The following is a 17,049-nucleotide window of genomic DNA, read 5'->3' on the forward strand; positions in this document are numbered from 1 at the left end:
TGGTTTAACTCCAGCCAGCAGCCAAGTAAATCCCTGTATTATCAACACTGTTCAGCAGTATCCCTGTATTATCAAGACTGTTCATCACAGATTGAAGACATGGCCCCATATGAGCCACTCTGAAGAAAATTAGCTGTGCCCTATTCAAAACCAGCACATTCCACCCCTTATTCCACACCATTTGCATCATGCTCAGGTCCCACACTATTCCATCCAAGCTCATTAACCATCATTCCCCTTCCCTCTCTGACAAAATATCTAGATGTCATTCCTGTAGTGTGTGGACCACCCCTGCAAAATGTCCATAATATATCCTTTGATTCCATTTAGTCCATGACTTTGGGCTCCATGTGTTATGGTAGCCACTCAGGACAGGAGAGGAGGTGTGTTGCTTGCAATTCATTTAGTCCAATTACTGGGCGCCAAAGCTGCTCAGATTGTGTCACTGCTGTTCTTGGACTTCTTGTAAGGTTTCTCCTCCCTTAGTTTGAGTAGTTCCTGTTATATTTATTCCTGCAACATACAACTCAGATAATGGATTGCAACAATTTAATGATATATCTATTATAATCTCCACACCTGATCATTTTGGGTTTATAGGGTGTAATATTGCAGTAAAATCCTCTTCTTGTCCCCAGCCTGGCTGCAGGGGGGTTCCTGGTAGAGTCCATTGTTAGTGGGCTCCACACTGTAGTCTTCCTGGGGCTGCAGGGACACTGCCTGCTTCACCATGGTCTTCAGCACAAGTTCAGCACAAGCTGCAAGGGACTCTCTGCTTCCCCTGCTCCAATGTGGGAAACAGTTTTCCTGAACTTGTCCAACGTGGGTCCTTGCCATGGGCTGCAGTTGCTCATAAACTGATCCAATGAGGGTTCCCTGTGGAGACACAGGTCCTAGCAACAAACCTGCTTCACCATGAGCTTCTTACAGGGTCACAGCCTTGCTAAGTCATCTGTCTGCTCTAGCAGGAGATTCTACATGGCCTGCTGGTGGATCACTCCTCCACCCCATGGAGGGACACATCACAGTCTCTTTGGCTCATCTTCAGACCAAAGTTCAACTTGTCAGCACAGCAGCACTACCCTGGCCACTGCCAGCCCAGACACATCGATGTGGTGTTACCAAAGTATTCTCAGACATAATTTAGGAAAGTGAGAAGCAACACAGCAGTAGTGAAAGCAGAAAGGAAAGCCTAGCAAGAACAAGGCTCTTAATACATGTCAGGAGACAAAGGCCCATGGCAAGCACAGGAGGCTGCTGTTTACCAGCTGAAAAGTACTAACAGCTATATATTCAGTCTAGTATGTCCCAATGGAATCTGTCATTTTCTTGAACACTTTGTGCCTCATATCTGGTACAAAAAAGGACTGTCACAGCTTAACTACCCCCCATGCAGCTGCTCACCCACTCCCCTGGAGCAGGAGGGGGAAGAGAATTGGAAGGATGTACTGTTAAAAAACCCATGGGTTTAGATAATGACAGTTTAAGAGGGAAAGCTGTGTGCAGAAGCAGAGGAAACAAGAAAATAAATTCACTGCTACCCATGGGCAGTTGTTGAGCCATCTCCAGGAACAGGGCCCCATCACTTTTAACTGTCACTTGAGAAGACAAATGCCATCACACCAAGTGTTTCCCTTGTTCCTCTTTCTTCCCCCACCTAATATACCAAGCATGATGTCACTTTAACAGTACATTTGTTTTGAGAGAGGAAAAAAAGATGGAAAATGTCTTCAAAACCAAAGTTTTAAGACTTCAAGTTAAGAACTAAAAGATGTAAAATGTCTTCAAAACCAAAGTTTTAAGACTTCAAGTTAAGAATTAAGGGAATTAAATGCTGAAGAAAATGGAGGACTGAACAGCTATACATGGAAAGAAAAATAGCTTTTGTGCTCTATTGGTTAAACTCCTGCTGTAGTATTTAATACAAAATAAATAATGTAAACTATTTGTTTGTTTCTCATTGCCAGACAGGAGGATTGTGTTTGGGGTAAGAAAGCTGCTGCAGCAAGAGTTCAAAGGAGACAAGAGTTTGTTGTATCATTGCTGCAATTTATATCTGAAAGAGCTGAAGTCAGAATAATGGGAGAATCATACGAACAGAGTGCATCTTAGAGTCCTCCCAGGCTTTCAGGAACTAAAGAACAATTTTGCAAGGTTCCTTTATAATTTGAACTATATAGTACACGGATACCTAATATTATGTAATTTACTGTCTGTACATTTGAATCCAGAAAGACTCCAGAATACCTGCAAACCACTTGCAGGTTGTGGAGCAATTCTAGCAAATTTTTTTGTCACCTGTTGCAGCAGCACAGAGGCAATTATTGGACATATCAGTGAAGCTGAAAGCTTTAGTCACTTAATTTTTTTAACCAAAGGATATGTACTTTCTTAGGCCCTTTCAAATCACTGGATTAATTAATCAAGTGATGCTATCTGGGCTTCACATGGGAATGTGAAAAAGTGATTGTTGGTAAAATGTGTCTTCAGCTGAATTGCAGTACCCTCCTGCTTCTTACCAGCTGGTAGCTTCCGGCCTGTCAGTACAGATTTCTGTTTTAACAGCCACTCTTTTACTGGTCTGCAAGTGTACCTGGACCAAAAAGTGGAGTCAGGTGATGCAAAACCTGAATTTTATGGGGCTTTTAATAGATAAAAAGAGAAATTGTCTTATTACAATTATATGAAGATTCTTCCTCTCTATTTCAGAAACTAATTGATAAAGAAAAGTGTTATTTCTGATACAGGTCTGTGATGAAAGATATAAAAGTCCTAGTACTCAGGTTATTACCTAGTTACTTGCTAGGGATACACATTTTTCCTGTCTTTGTTAATAAGTGGTTGATTTCTGGAGTTGTAGAATGGGTTTTAATTTCTTACACAACTAGGTATTTTTATTGTATGATTAGGATTTTTCAACAACATAAGTTAAAACATACATGTGTAAGTGGAATGAGGAAGGCAAAGATCACCAAAGCTTAAAGATTTTGGGGAGCTGATGGTACAGATCCATAAGGCTTCTTGCTTCTTCATGGTAAATTTTTCAAGCCCTGGTTTTCTTGTCTGGATGGAGTCAGAGGAGTCAGTTCAAACATATACCATTAGATTCAAATGCCAGTCGAAAATCATTTGTTATTTTGAGTTCTCCATCTTTTCTGCAGAGGTCTTCATAATGAATGTTGCAGTCTGTTTCAGCTGTAGTTAAAGTCTTAAATTACTTCTCTGAAGTGCATGTATATTAAACATTCAAAAAGTGATGTGAAATCAGGTAGAAAAATCTCACTGAAGATGTTTTTTCTTCATGAGATTTAGAGCTGGTTTTGATCTCAGTTTTATTTACTGGAAGCTAAGAATCTGGTCTGTGTGAAACGAAGTGCTTCTTTAATGACTTGTAGTTTACATCTCTAAAATCTCAACATGTAGTATGCCGGAATATATTCTTCCAGTGTATGACAAATGTCTCCATAACATTTTGTCAAGACTTGATCTGGGATCAAGAGTAGTCTTTTCTTCAAAAGCCTCCGGCCTCTAGCAGTGGTTTGATTTCTGATAATGAGCCATATCTTACTTAGAGAAGGTCACAGTGGTGTTTATTACAGAAAATAAGTTCACTTCTGCAATAATGCTTTGCTTTTATAATATTTTAAGACTTTGGGAACCTTGGGACTCTTAAGACTTCTTCCCAGTTTTATCCATGCTTGAAAATGGATGCTGATTGGAAATGACCTCAGCACTAAAAAAGGAAATAGCAGAATGTAAAGAGTAATTTGAATGTAATTAAATCAGTGTTTCTTTGTCAGAAGTTGGGAAATGTTTAGTAGGATAAAATCTTGCCAGACAGATGTTTTTATTCAAGCTATCTTGCAGAAAATTTTATCTGTTGTTGCACAAATATTTTTCTGTGTCCTTGTATTTGTTACTTTGTTCTTAGGACTGTGTCAAGACCTTGTCATGAGCATCTCATGGTCTGAGCAATTAAGCATGTTTTAATTGGAAGAAGGGTCTGGAAAGCACCTAAATGAAGAGTTTTGAAGGAAGTGGTTTCACAGACTGAGGAGCCGAGCTAGTGGTGTTTTGCTGCCAAACAAATTTCAGTTTCCACCATGCACGGCATCCTCTTTGCTTGAGCATTCTCAAGTTCTCCATTAGCCTTCCTGTGAATAAGTGAATTTAGCAGTCCTGCAGAAGACCATCCACAGATGTGAGTCATTCCCAAAGCATGTCTAAGCTTTGAAACAGCACTACCTGTCTCAAAGTTACTCTTTTAATGTGTCTCTATTAGGATATACTTTGAACAGTATAGTGGTGAAAGTTCTGCTAATCAAGACAAGCTAGATGTCAGTTAAGAAAACATGTTTTCTAATGTAAAGTGCAACAAAATATTTTTCTTGCAAAGAATTTTACTGACAATGAAAACGTGTTTACTAGTGTAAAGGGCAACAAAATATTTTTCTTGCAAAGAATTTTACTGACAATGTAATTTATAAAAACCTTTCTAAGTAAAGATTTAATTAATGAAATTTTGTTTTAAATGTATACCTTACTATCTATACAGGACTTTGTGTATATACAGGTATTGTGCAATAAACCACAAATACAGTAGTAAGTCCATTTGATTTTTAAAAAATCCACCAAAATAAAAACAAAGAGTAATTGTAGTGTTTTAGAACTTTGAGACCATTAAATCACCATTTATATTTGGATTATTTTACAAATGCTTGAGATTCTCTTAGGTTTTCTATTACCAAATTAAATATTTGCTTTGAGGCAGTGTTTTCTCTGTTTATCCTGCAGCTGCCTATATCTTACCAGAATGAAATGGAAGTGGCTTACATTACCACAACATGATTTCACATAGATACATTAAATACATCACTTGCATTTGATGCACTAGCTGCTGTCTAGTGTAAAGCAGCTGACAGCAAGTCAAAATTATTTCTGTGGAGGGCAAGGTAGTGACTGGACTAAAATACAAACTGTAGGTGTTTGCGTGTGACAGTCAAGTGAATTTTTAAAACCATGCCCTCCCTATTAACAGGTGAGCACAAAAGCTGCGAAGAATAATTATTTGCCCTGTGACTCTTTATATTTATTACCTTTTTTTCCCTGGAGATGATACTCAGTCTATTGGGGTGTGTAAAAGAAGTGCATAAAACTCTTGGTAATAAATTTCATCCTCTTTCTAAGTGGTCTTAATAGTGTAATAAATGACTTAATAACTTAATTTATTATATTTAAGTATACATCCCTAATTTCTGTGATACTGTGTACAAGCAGAGCCAAAACAAGTACAAGACACCAAGTTTTAAAGGTGTTTTGTTGTTTTCAAAACCTTTTTGTTGCACCTTTTCTTTCCCTGCTCTGCCTACTGCAGTACTTGTTTCAGAGGTTAAAAGGAGTGAATGATTCGGAAGGCTGGAGCTGAAAACGAAAAAAAATCACATTTCCCTTAGCAGCTGGCACTGCAGGTACAACAAAACTTAGAAATGTTTGTGCTGTTGCAGTAGGGCCACCTCATATGCCCTCAGTTTGAGTCTCCAGATACACTATTGCTCATTGCAGATCTTTTGCTATACACTTTTCCTCCCAAGATACAGAAGTTCAGTACTAGGTCAAAAGCTCATAAATCTGATCCAGTAATTAGGGTCTCATACTAATGCAGATCAATATCTTGCATCTGAAATTTGGCTGGTTAGCCAGTTGCCTTCATCCTACCTGATGAAGGAAATGTTGATGTGGAAAAAAACATGTTTAAATTATAGGAATTCAGAATACTAAATATCCCTGTATTTTTCTGGTAGTATGATTCCTACCATTTTAAATGTCATTCAAGAAATCTTGAAGTGCATAATCACATTTTTATCCCCTTTATTGAGGTTTACAGTCTAGCTTTATGATATTAATACGTAAGACCAGTACAATTTAGGAATACTGACTGCTTTTGAGATTACTACTTGGAGACAAAATAGTGAACCACTGTATAAACAAACAATACTCCCAACCCTAGTATCCTAATACACTTCACTAAAATAATAGGAAAAAAATATTAGCCAATCTGAAAGTACTCCAAGAATTGGATTTATCTTCTGTTTTGTACATTTTTTGGCTAGCTACAGGAATACATGCTCTTTATAATTAATGTTACTTTCTCTAGGATGAATGTTTTTTCCAGTAGTCAGCCCTTTTTTTAAAAAAAATCCTTTTGCTTTTGTAACGGCATCAGTCTTTGGATTAGTTTCAATAAATTTTGAATATAGATTTTAATATAAGATACCTTTTTACAGTTAAATTTGTATTGTAACTTTCAAGCTCAAATAAAAGTACTGCAACTGCACTTACTGTAACTTTTTAAGCTAATACACTTATTCAAAGAAAACGGAAAGCACCTATAAAAAATTCTCATATAATGTATTACTTACTTTATGTTCATTATAATGTTTTATTTCTGATAAGAAATGCCTGCCATCTGTTGCCATTTGAAAAGCTTCCTATTGATGAACTATGGGAATGTGATCTCTTCCATTATAACACTTCCAGTGTATCTTGGGTGGATGTAATAAATATTTATCCCTTGTCTGACTCTAAGAAATGTTGATGCAGTGGAAAAAGTGGAGGAGGAAGGATATGGGGAATAATGCACTGGGGCTGACAGTTGTGATGGTAGGTGGGAAGCAATCAAGTAAGTAGTCCAGGATGTTGCATTAAGTGTGTATGTATGTATATGTTTCTTACTTCAAAAATCTGCCATTCTCTTACTTTTCATTCTCATTGCTCTTCTTCCTAAACAGAACCTTTTAAAATGTGAATCCTAATTTAGTATTGGTGTTTTATGCATATTAATGTAAGACAATTTTTAATCATCATTGCTTGACATCAGGAAAACCTTAATATTTAATTGCTTTGCACTGTGTTTGCTTTTGCCTTCAGAGCTGAAGGCAGCTAATGCTAAAATTTGTCTCCAGCTTCTTATACAGAGGCAGGGTATTTATTTCTCTGCTCCATTGAATTTCCATTTGTACATTTTAAATGCAGTTTCATTTTCTTTCCTCATGATGTAGTCCTGCAGCAAAACTCTGTAGCGGACTTCTATAAGATTTGGAGAAGTTACAGGTGGTCCTTATGGGAGGGGTTAAATAATGGTTGTGCTGCAAGTCAGAGTTGAGAGTATGACATCGTTTGCATTTGGTTTTCTGCAGCTGGCATACTGTGAAGAAAAGAAACACATTTATTGTAATTTTCCTGTGCTTGCTGTGACTTTGCTGTATCAAAGGCACCATCTTAGAGAAACTGTAAAGCCTGAAACACTGTCTGGGTCATTTAGTTAACTTTACTCTCCCCCGTCTTTAAGTAAACAAACAAGGTGCCTTATTACATTTCTACATTATCTGAAGTATAAGAGTATTACAGATATTTGGGAACATTTTTCTAAAGCCTACCTAAATATAGCTCTTAAATAGTTTGCTCATGTGGTTTCTTTCCAGTGTATATTTAACTTAAATAACTCTGTTTTCTCCTTATCTTGTAAGTAACAGTCATATAGGCCTCTCAGACCAGGATGTGATAGGTGAATATAGGAAAGACAGAGGGATTTTTTTACTCACATCGTGTTCTTGGTCCAGTTTCATGTCCTTCTTCTTAATGTGTTCATCTAGAATTGAACATTATTTCAAAATATGCTTTACTTAATCGCTTACAACATTGCATTTAAGGCAGACTGTAACTATTTAAGTTCGACCATGATATATTCTGAATTAGTCTCTATCTGATTATGGCTGCAGTAAATATTACCATGTGCTTTCACATGTTTGGACAGAAGGTACTGTCCATCTGTCCATGTGGGGTTTTTATACTGTTGTCTTGTCATCTATGAATTAAAATCTACAGTGAATCTAATGAAAATCAATATTTATTGAAAATGAAATATGAATCTCAGTGCAGGGATTATGTCTTTCTTTGAAGTCATATATTATTAGTAGGTGAAGATGTAGATGTGTTTTTAAAGTAAACACTGTGTATAATAATGCTTTAGTGTTGCCATTTTTCTGACAAATAGGTGTATATTTTCTTTAGTTGATTTTATTGGATGAATAATGGTTACTTACTTGATTTTCAATGTGTCTCCCTTAATTTAGTGCTTTATAAGCATCTGTTGTCAGTTGAAAATTTAAAGATCTCATACTTTGATGATTTTGGTATTTGTTTATCTCTGGTTGCAAACACATTGATTGATAAGTTTTGTAACCATTTTTTAGCTAAATTTAACAGGTTCCTTCTTGATTCAGGATTCTAATGCAGTCAATTGATTTTAATAAAGACTCCAAATCTAAGCAATGTATAAGAGAAAATTCTGAAAGAAAACCTTATATTAAAATGTCATTGTATTCAACCCTAGTATTAAACAAATGTCTCGTAAATGAGATTTTTAAGATATTTGGCAAACTGAGATTGAATGGCTCTTGTTGTTTGTGATGATTGCTTTGTGTGTGGGGAATTAAGTTTATTTTTAATATGTTTAACATTTTAATAGTATTTATGTCTTAGGAATTTTCTAAGGAAGTTAATTCCTATGACAGCTTGGAGGGGGTGGTGTTTTGTGTTCATCTTTTCATTCTTCAGATTGAAATGACAGAAAATGTTACCAAAAATTTGTGTGAAGGGGTGTGGGACCCAGTTTTGAGTCACTCAGTCACTTAGACTTCAACTTCATTGCTATTTCTCCTGTCTTAAATGAAATTCTTCTTTTCTTTATTATGCCTTTCACTAATGACATGTAAGACAGAAATTTTGAACATCTTTGCTATTTTGACAATTTACTGCAAGGCCTGTTTCATTTTCTCTGAACACGTGTTTGATGGAGAAGTACCAGATAGATCACCCCCTCACTGTACCATAAAAGAAAATATGTGACGTGAATAAAGACTAGATGGGTAGATTTAATGCTTCTATGTCCTGACTGTTGCTTCTGCTTTATCTCAAACATTTATGTCAGTTTTTACATGTCATTTATTATCAGTGATGTCTTTTATTTTACACTGAAATGAATGAGCTGTGTGTAAAAGTGAGTGTGTTTTGCTTTGCGGTGAACTTTTCTTAAGCCACCCTAATGCAACTATTAGTTATGTGAATATTATTGAGTAGTTTCTCTTTAACCAGTTAGTCAAGTCTTCTCAAAAAAAGAGCCAGGCTCTCTTGAGTGAACAGATCAAACAAATAAATACGACATGGTCATTTTCAAGGATGCTTTCATGAATGTGGTGTGATATCAAAGACTTCTTTGTTTTGTATTACCTGATAGCTGATGTTACCATTAATCATGACCCAAGGTCTCTAAAATAACATAGCAAACTTAATTACAAATAAGTTGGCTAAAGGTCTCATTATTTGTGCTTTGGTTGACTTATCAGCTCTTTGTCTTTTGATCATGAATGTGAAATGGGAATTGTCTAGTGAATAGTAAGAACTTCTAGAATAAATATCTGTCTTGCATAAAGCTCATCACTGAATCAACCTCTTGGGCAGCAATATTGAAGATCAAGTTATACTTCTTATGTCTAGGAAATTTTACCAGAGAAGTATTCAGATAGAGCTTATTTGAGTTGCCAGCTGGTTGCAGGGAGGGAGGAAAAACCATTTCACTCATTTGTTTAGTTCCAGAATCAAGACTAGAGATGAAAAAAAAACAAGTAACAAAATCTAAACAGCCTTTTCAGTTACCAACTCACACAGTCACTTTAAAACTAGGATCATAAGCTTTGTTTTAAAAATATTTTCTCCAGTATACTTGTGGCAATAGTAATGCTCTTGTATAGTTAGAAATTTTAATATGTCTGTATCAAGGATGCTTTTACTTGCTGTGTGCAAAATAAGGTGGGGTTTTTGTCCTTGGTTGGTTTTCTGGGTTTTTTCCCCCCCTTTTTTTAATTCCTCTAAACTGGTTTTGAAATAAATAAACTTAGACTTGGGGAGTATTTCAGGAAGAAAAATGTGATAGTCTAGAGCTTTAAGTACTGCTCCAGTTTTTCTTCTACTATCACCTTCCCTTTTGCTTAGTTGTGTTCTCAGGGTTTGTGAATGTGTTTGGTAAGCATTATTCTTGGAAGGGACCTCTGACACAAGCATGCAGTAATACAAGTTACTGGGAAGAAATCCATATTTTTTCTGCATCTTATATAGTTATCCCTGCTAAAGAAAGTTCCTAGTTTATTAAGGAGCAGTGAAATGTCCCAACATCCACATCCACCTTGTCCTTCCCAAGTACTGGGATACATAAAAACAAAATAGATGTGGATGGTAGCTGAATTAGGAAGGCATGGTGATTTTCTTCCTAATCACTTCATGAAAGGTAAATGAATTCTGATAACTTTTATATAGGCCTTGTATTGACCTAGTTTTTAATCTTGATTGACTGACCTGATCTCCTTCAGTGACAAGGTGACCTGCTTAGTCAATAAGGGAAGGGCTTATCTTGTTTATATGAACTTTAGTAGAGTCTTTGGCACCAATTCCTACAGTGTCTGTAGAAACTGGCTGCTTAGGGCTTGGCAAGTGCAGTCTTTGCTGGGTGAAAAGCTCTCTGGATGGCCAAGCCTATGGAACTAAATCCAACTGGCTGTTGGTCACAGGTGGTGTTCCCAAGGTCTCAGTATTTGGGCCAGTTCTAATTAATGTTTTTATCAACAGCCTGTGTCAGGGGATCAAGTGCTGCTTCAGTCAGCCTGCAGATAACACTAGATTGGGTGGATGTGTTGATCTGGAGGGCAGGAAGGCTCTGCAGGGCTGTCTGGACAGGATGGATTGGTAGGCTGAGGCCAGTGATACAAGACTGAACAAGACCCAGTGCCATGTCCTACCCTTGGATCAAAACAACACCATGCAGTGCTACAGGTTGGGGCAAAGTGGTTGGAAAACTTTCCAGCAGAAAAGGACCTGGGAGTGCTGGTCGACAGCAACTGGACATGAGCCAAGGGTGTGCCCAGATGGCCAAGAAGGCATCCTGGCCTGTATCAGGAATAGTGTGGTCAGTGAGACCAGAGCAGTGATTGTCCCCTTACACTTGTCACTAGTGAGGCCACACCTCAAGTTCTGTGTTCAGTTCTGGACCTCTCATGATGGGAAGGACTTTGAGGTGCTGGAGCAAGTCCAGGGAAGGGAAAAGGAGCTGGTGAAAGGGTCTAGAGCACAAGTTCTGTGAAGAGCAGCTGGAGAGGCGTGTGTGTCTGTTAAGGGGGAGATGGGCGGAACTGACTGACTGTTGGGGTGACCAAGTGAGTCTGGATGGCTGCCAGGGACACAGCAGGATTTGGAAGTCTTCATCATGAAAATGATGGTGAATGAGTTGTTTTAATTCATTTTTTTCTGTTTCAGATCAATCCTGGGTTTTTTTCTGTGCTCAGTTATTAAGATATAGCTACCTGCTTTATTGAAGATAGAGTACTGGTGCCATCTCGTGGAATAAGAAAAAACTGGTGTCATTTCTCAGGAATGAGAAAAACCACTTGTGAGCAATTCCACTGAGATGTCAAAAATTGCTGGCATGATGCTAAAAAAGTACATGGATATGTTTTCTGCCTTAGCATGTAATTATTCTCTTGAATTAAGTCATAAAAATCTGCTCATGTACTCATAACTAAGCTTGCTACAGCAAATTTAAATCTTTAATTTATTTCTGCTCAACAGAAAGGTTTGTTTCTAGTAGTCTCTTTTATGAAACTATACTTTGCAAACACAACATGAAAGAGTTTTATTGGAGCTTACAATATTTTAAAACTCATGTTAAAAACCAAAATATTTTCTGTTATGCCATTTTGCTAAATCCAGCACAAACTCCTCTCTGCTAGTGTTTGAAGTCACTGTGCTCTTTTATAAGTTGCTTATATATTGTTTCAAAGTAAAGGTTCAACATATATCTGAAAACAGTTGAAATAAAAAACTTTGGTATCTGAAGCAAAACCAACCACAGTACTGTTTTCTTTGTCTGTCCATCTCTTGAAATCATGTCCTGCATCCTAAGTTGCTTACCTGAGGTAATATCCTCATCCTTCTTCAGAATACTGTACAGGCTGTATTGACATTTCTAGCAATGGAGGTAGGACTATGACTGCTTCTCCATTTCTCTTGAAGTAAATGTCTGACTGGTAAATATCTTACTCTACAATGAAAAAACTTGTACAAGAGAAAGGTACTTCATTTTAAGCCGCTGAGGCTTTTTAATGAATTTCATGTAGCTGTTACTCTTTATCTGTTGCAGGTCACCATATTATTTTAATAAGTTACTTTTAAATAAGTTTCCTTATGGAACAGAGGTCTTTTTGTTCAGTAATTAACAACCTCTGTCTTTCTATTGCAACTGATTATAATAACAATTATTTTTGTTTTAATACAGATAATTGAAAAAGAGAAATTCTGTGCTTGTATCTCTTCATGACCATACAACACTTTCCTTGCATTGTGATGGAATTGTAAATTAGACTTAGTTCTAATAACTAATTTCATTAATTCTTCCATTACATGGTTGTGCTCACAATATTAGGAGCCATTTTTTAATTCTGTCTTTATGGAAGAAGGTGTTTCCAGGCCTGTTCAGCTAGTATAGTTTGTGAATTAGACAGAAACAGCTACTAAAATTGAACATACATAATAGTATTTCAGAATGTAATGTTAATATTTAAATTAATAGATAAAATGTTAGTTTATCAATTTTTTTTGTCATCTTTGAGAAGAATGAAACTGATTGTCATAGTAAGGGCTATATTATTTTTCTGCACTTCAAATCAGCTCATTGAAAATCTAGGTTTGTGTACTGAGTGAGATGGATGACTTTCGTGATCTCACAGAAGTGAGATGCTTATGCCCAATGTAAGCCACACAATTACAAGCATCAGAGTTGAAATTTTTCTTTTCCACACTTAGTTTTGAATCAGAACAAAATTCTATTGTAATGCTTTGTTCTTAGAGCTGCAACTTTCACGTTAAATACACATCCTTGTCAATTGAGGTACACCTGTTGCTTCCAGTACAGTTTTCATTCAGATTCCGGTGCTGGATGACTTTAGTACCTTTTAGCAAAATTAGTCAGCTAAATAGTTGATATTTGCTTCATTTAGCTGGTTTTCTTAGGGTTTCCCCACTGGGAACATTATCCTTCTGTTTTTTAATGAAGTAACAGTATAGTGCTATGTTTCAGCGAAAGAAATATATGTATGCCTATTCTGTTAAAATAGGGCTAAGTTGTAATGGTTTGTAAATCTGCCATTCTCTTCAGTTCTGAATTTGTACCTGGTAAGAATAACTTCCTGTCTTGTTGTACCACAAAGCTAGGTGGTACAAAAAAACAGTTACAGTTTGATACTCTGACAAGTTATTAATACCAATCACAGCACTTAAGAAATCCTTTGAAGAGAGTATTAATTAGTACTCACTTCTTCACTTCTAACTTACTACAAGATCAGTACAATGATCCACTTTCCCAGTCTCCAGCAATCGTCTAGATCTATAAAGGAACTGAATTTCCTTGTTGTTGTCTTTCATAATGCGTCACTATGAACCTGTAAATAGAACTGGAAGAATATGCTGATGATGTAGGACTAATTTGGTTATTGGGTTTTTTTCTCAGAAATTGAGCATCACTTTCCATGAACCAAAATGTAACCTTGTCCTCTTCCAGCTGCAGGACAAGGCCTTTTGGAAGACTTGTTACTTGAGTTCATGTTGTGATGTGCTTTTGGAGTTGTGACAAGCCTCTGAGCTGGTTTCTTTAGAAGCAGAGTAATTGTTTTGGTTTTTGCATTTTGATGGAAAAATAGATCTTTTAAATAACAAAGTCTTAAGGAGTTTATTCTACTCTATGAGAAGCTTTGTTTCCTGAATGGGGATCTTTTTTTGTGGATTCCAACAAAAGAGCATCTCCTGCAACTCTGCATTGCTTTCAGATAATAATAATTTTTTATTTTTAATCTAATCAAAGAAGTTCACAGTGGAACTGCAAAGAGACTTTTATTGGCATTGTTCTAAAGTTTTTGTCAAGTGCTATCATTAACAGCTTGTTTTGTCATTGTTTTCATAATTCCCTTAGCAATATAGCAGCAAAATCACTAACTACAGGCTATGCCTTTGAATTTTTGCAGCAGGAAGATAGAACTACTAGTACTCTTTACCTGTCATTGTAACAGCTGAATCTTCCCTCAGTGAATCAATAAGAAAAATTGCTTCTTCTATCAAACTTACCTATTTATGTGAGATTGTGTCACCTTTAGCCAAAGAATGAAGATCTTATTTTTTATTATTTTTAAAAATATACTTTTATTCTGGCAAATACAAAGAGATTCTGGAAATGCTAGTTATTTCCTTGAAAGGATTTTGGAAGATTAAGACGCAAAGAGCAGATTACTTGAAAACATAGCTTGAAAACTGAGAATGCTGCTTGTCTAAATGTGCATCTTCAATTCAAAATGTTTTCTTTTCTTAAAGACTTTCTAGTCCATCGGTTGTTGTTAAAGAAATCTGCTTATTTATTTTGGTTTTTTCCCTATCATTTTTTAAGATAATGAATTTCTTTTTATTTTTCCATCACATGATAACAGGACTTCTTAGGATTTCTTTTTTGAGCAATTTTCCTTGTCTAGTAGGAGATTGTGTTAAATCTTTTTTTTTCCTTTTTCCTGAGGATCAAATTTTTCCCCCTTTTCTTGCTTACAAGTGCGTCTGCCTCACAGTTCTCTTAAATTAACAGAGATACCTAAATACCTAAATTAGGTAAACTTAGCGACATGAGTATTTCTTTGTGGCAGCTGTATTTTGAGGAATTTTGGATGTTAACTTTCAGACTATTTTTCTGTCTTTTCAGGTCTCTGGATGGCAGACTCTGAAAAGAAATGCTGTTTTAAGAGGTATGCCTCATGTAGGCCAAAATGTTCTGGACTGGTTTCTATATAAATGATAAGGCTGTACTTCTGAGGAGTCCCTCTGCTGATCCTCCCTGTAATCTTGCACAAATCATAGTTTCAGTGCTGACATCTCTCTGAAATGTGAAAGCTTGTGCTGAGATAAGCAGGTTTATCTGACCAATTTTAGTGGAGAGGCCTGTAATATGTTGCTTAACTTTTTGCTTGATCATCTTAAGAGAGCACTGCCTTAGTGGACAAAGGGGATGAAGCACAAACAAAACAAGCTGACTTTCGGAAATGTGCTTGTCCCCTTTCAGCCTCTCATGATTTTGTGTGTGGGTGGGTTTGTTTGTTTGCTTGTTTTTTAATTAGGAATCTACTCCAGATTTTGTAAATGCCCTCACTCCCTTTTTGGTGTTTTGTTAAGACATACAGACAGTGAGAGGCTGACACCGTGCCAGCAGTGTGGTTTAAAAGAATGTCAGTTGGAACCAAGATGAAGAAATAATAATCTTTTTGCAAATGATCCTTTTTTTTTCATGTTAACTGAATGTTTGGAACATTTTCTGTGTTTGTTTGGGGTTTCATGTTCCGCCACTGAAAGAAAGTGCCTCTTCTCTCTCCATGGTTGGTATGTTGTTTTTGAATAATTCATTGCTTGGCAGCTGTTAAGAAAACTGTCCCTTCAAAATGGAGTTCTTCTACCAGCTCTTCCATCCATTTCAAGCAGATGTGGTGGTATATGTTAGAAAAGTAGACTTTGTCTTTTTAAGAGAAAGATTGGTGAGAGTATTTTCTTTTTTTCACTTTTTAAAACAGGATCTCTCAATTCTTTCTAAGCACTTCAGAGGGCACTTCCTATTCTCTAAAGCAGTGCAGTGCTGATTTGTTCTGCTCTAAAATAATAACCAGGGTGAAGTACTAACAACTGGGTTAAGAGTGGCTCTTCAGCTATTGACTAAGATTTTGGTGTTGCTCTTCTTTATGCAGCATTTACAAAACTCCTAAAGAAGGTGATGCAAAGAAGTAGGGAAGATGTTATTGCTATTTTCTACACAACATGTGGACAGAAATCAAGATGATGGTACTGCACTACTCTTGGAGGTGCACACTTGTGGGAAGAGAGACATTGTCCCCAAGTCACAATGCAGGAGATTCCTATAAGAGAGTAGGAGTGTTTATTTGCCAGTGAGGGTGGTCGGGCACTGGAAAAGGCTGCCCAAAGAGGCTGTGGAATCTTAATTGTTGAACATTTTCTGCATGAACCAGGAATAGCCCTCTGTAATTCTATTTAAGTGGACCTTCTTTGAGTGCAAGGTTGGATTAGAGAAGCTTGGAGATGTTACTTCATTATATCCATAACATTATTCTATGAATCTATGTAACATGTTGAAAGGATGCTTTGTATGGATTTTACATTTCCTATAAAAACAGTTGAGGCTCAGCTTGGTGTGTTGTATGTCTTTTTGAGGTGGGTTTTTGGTTTTTGTTCTGTGGGGGTTTTCTTTCATTTTTTTCCTTTTTTTTTTGTTTGTTTGTTTTGCTTTGTTTTTTGTTACGTTTTGTTCTGGATTTTTTTTTTCGGTGGGTTGGTTTGTTTTGATTTTTTTTTTTTTTTGGTTAGTTGGTTGGTGCATTGAGTAGAGTTTTGTGATTATAGGACTGAGGAGCAACTTCTTTCTATTCCAGCAACATGGTTTTGAGGGAGAAGAACTGTGTTGTGGCCCCAGTGTTCATTTGTTGACTAAGTACAGAACAAAACTTTAAATTTTTTTAATCAAGTGTCACAGTTCAGTCAGTGGATTGAAAGTTTCAAGGTTATCTACAGTTCTTAAAGTCTGAGATTGCTTGCTGTCATAGGTTACTATTTGAGCAGGTAAATCTCAGAAGAACTAAGAATTCAATTTAGAAGAACTAAAGAATTTCTGTTTTACAGAGATTTGCCTTTCTTGGCTTTGGCTTTCTAAAAACTAAATTAAGGTATGATATTTTCTCTTGTCTGCTAACTGCCCATGGGAGTCTAGAGGGAGACTGAGGTTCACAGTGTTCAAATAAGCTGTTAGGTTTGGAAAATGATACTGTCAATGTCCAGAATTTGGTCTGTCCTCTGCATTTACCTGTTTTTTATATAGGATGGTAGCTTTTGGATGAAAACTAGGATAGGATG

General features: G+C 36.5%; 1 protein-coding gene across 12 annotated transcripts in view; it reads left to right on the plus strand.

The window, feature by feature from the left end:
- PCGF3 (polycomb group ring finger 3) overlaps positions 1-17,049 on the plus strand; it is a 54,504-nt gene that overhangs the window by 12,184 nt on the left and 25,271 nt on the right. For 9 of the 12 annotated variants that reach the window (XM_077790024.2, XM_085567271.1, XM_077790023.2 and 6 more), the window contains one exon: positions 14,843-14,885. The exons of the other annotated variants lie outside the window; for them this stretch is intronic. The gene's annotated coding sequence lies outside the window, so the exon portion shown is untranslated. The remainder of the gene's footprint in view (positions 1-14,842; positions 14,886-17,049) is intronic. 12 annotated transcript variants of the gene reach the window in all.

Source organism: Lonchura striata, chromosome Z (genome assembly GCF_050655825.1).
Source record: "Lonchura striata isolate lonStrDom1 chromosome Z, ASM5065582v1, whole genome shotgun sequence".
Taxonomy (NCBI): domain Eukaryota; kingdom Metazoa; phylum Chordata; class Aves; order Passeriformes; family Estrildidae; genus Lonchura; species Lonchura striata.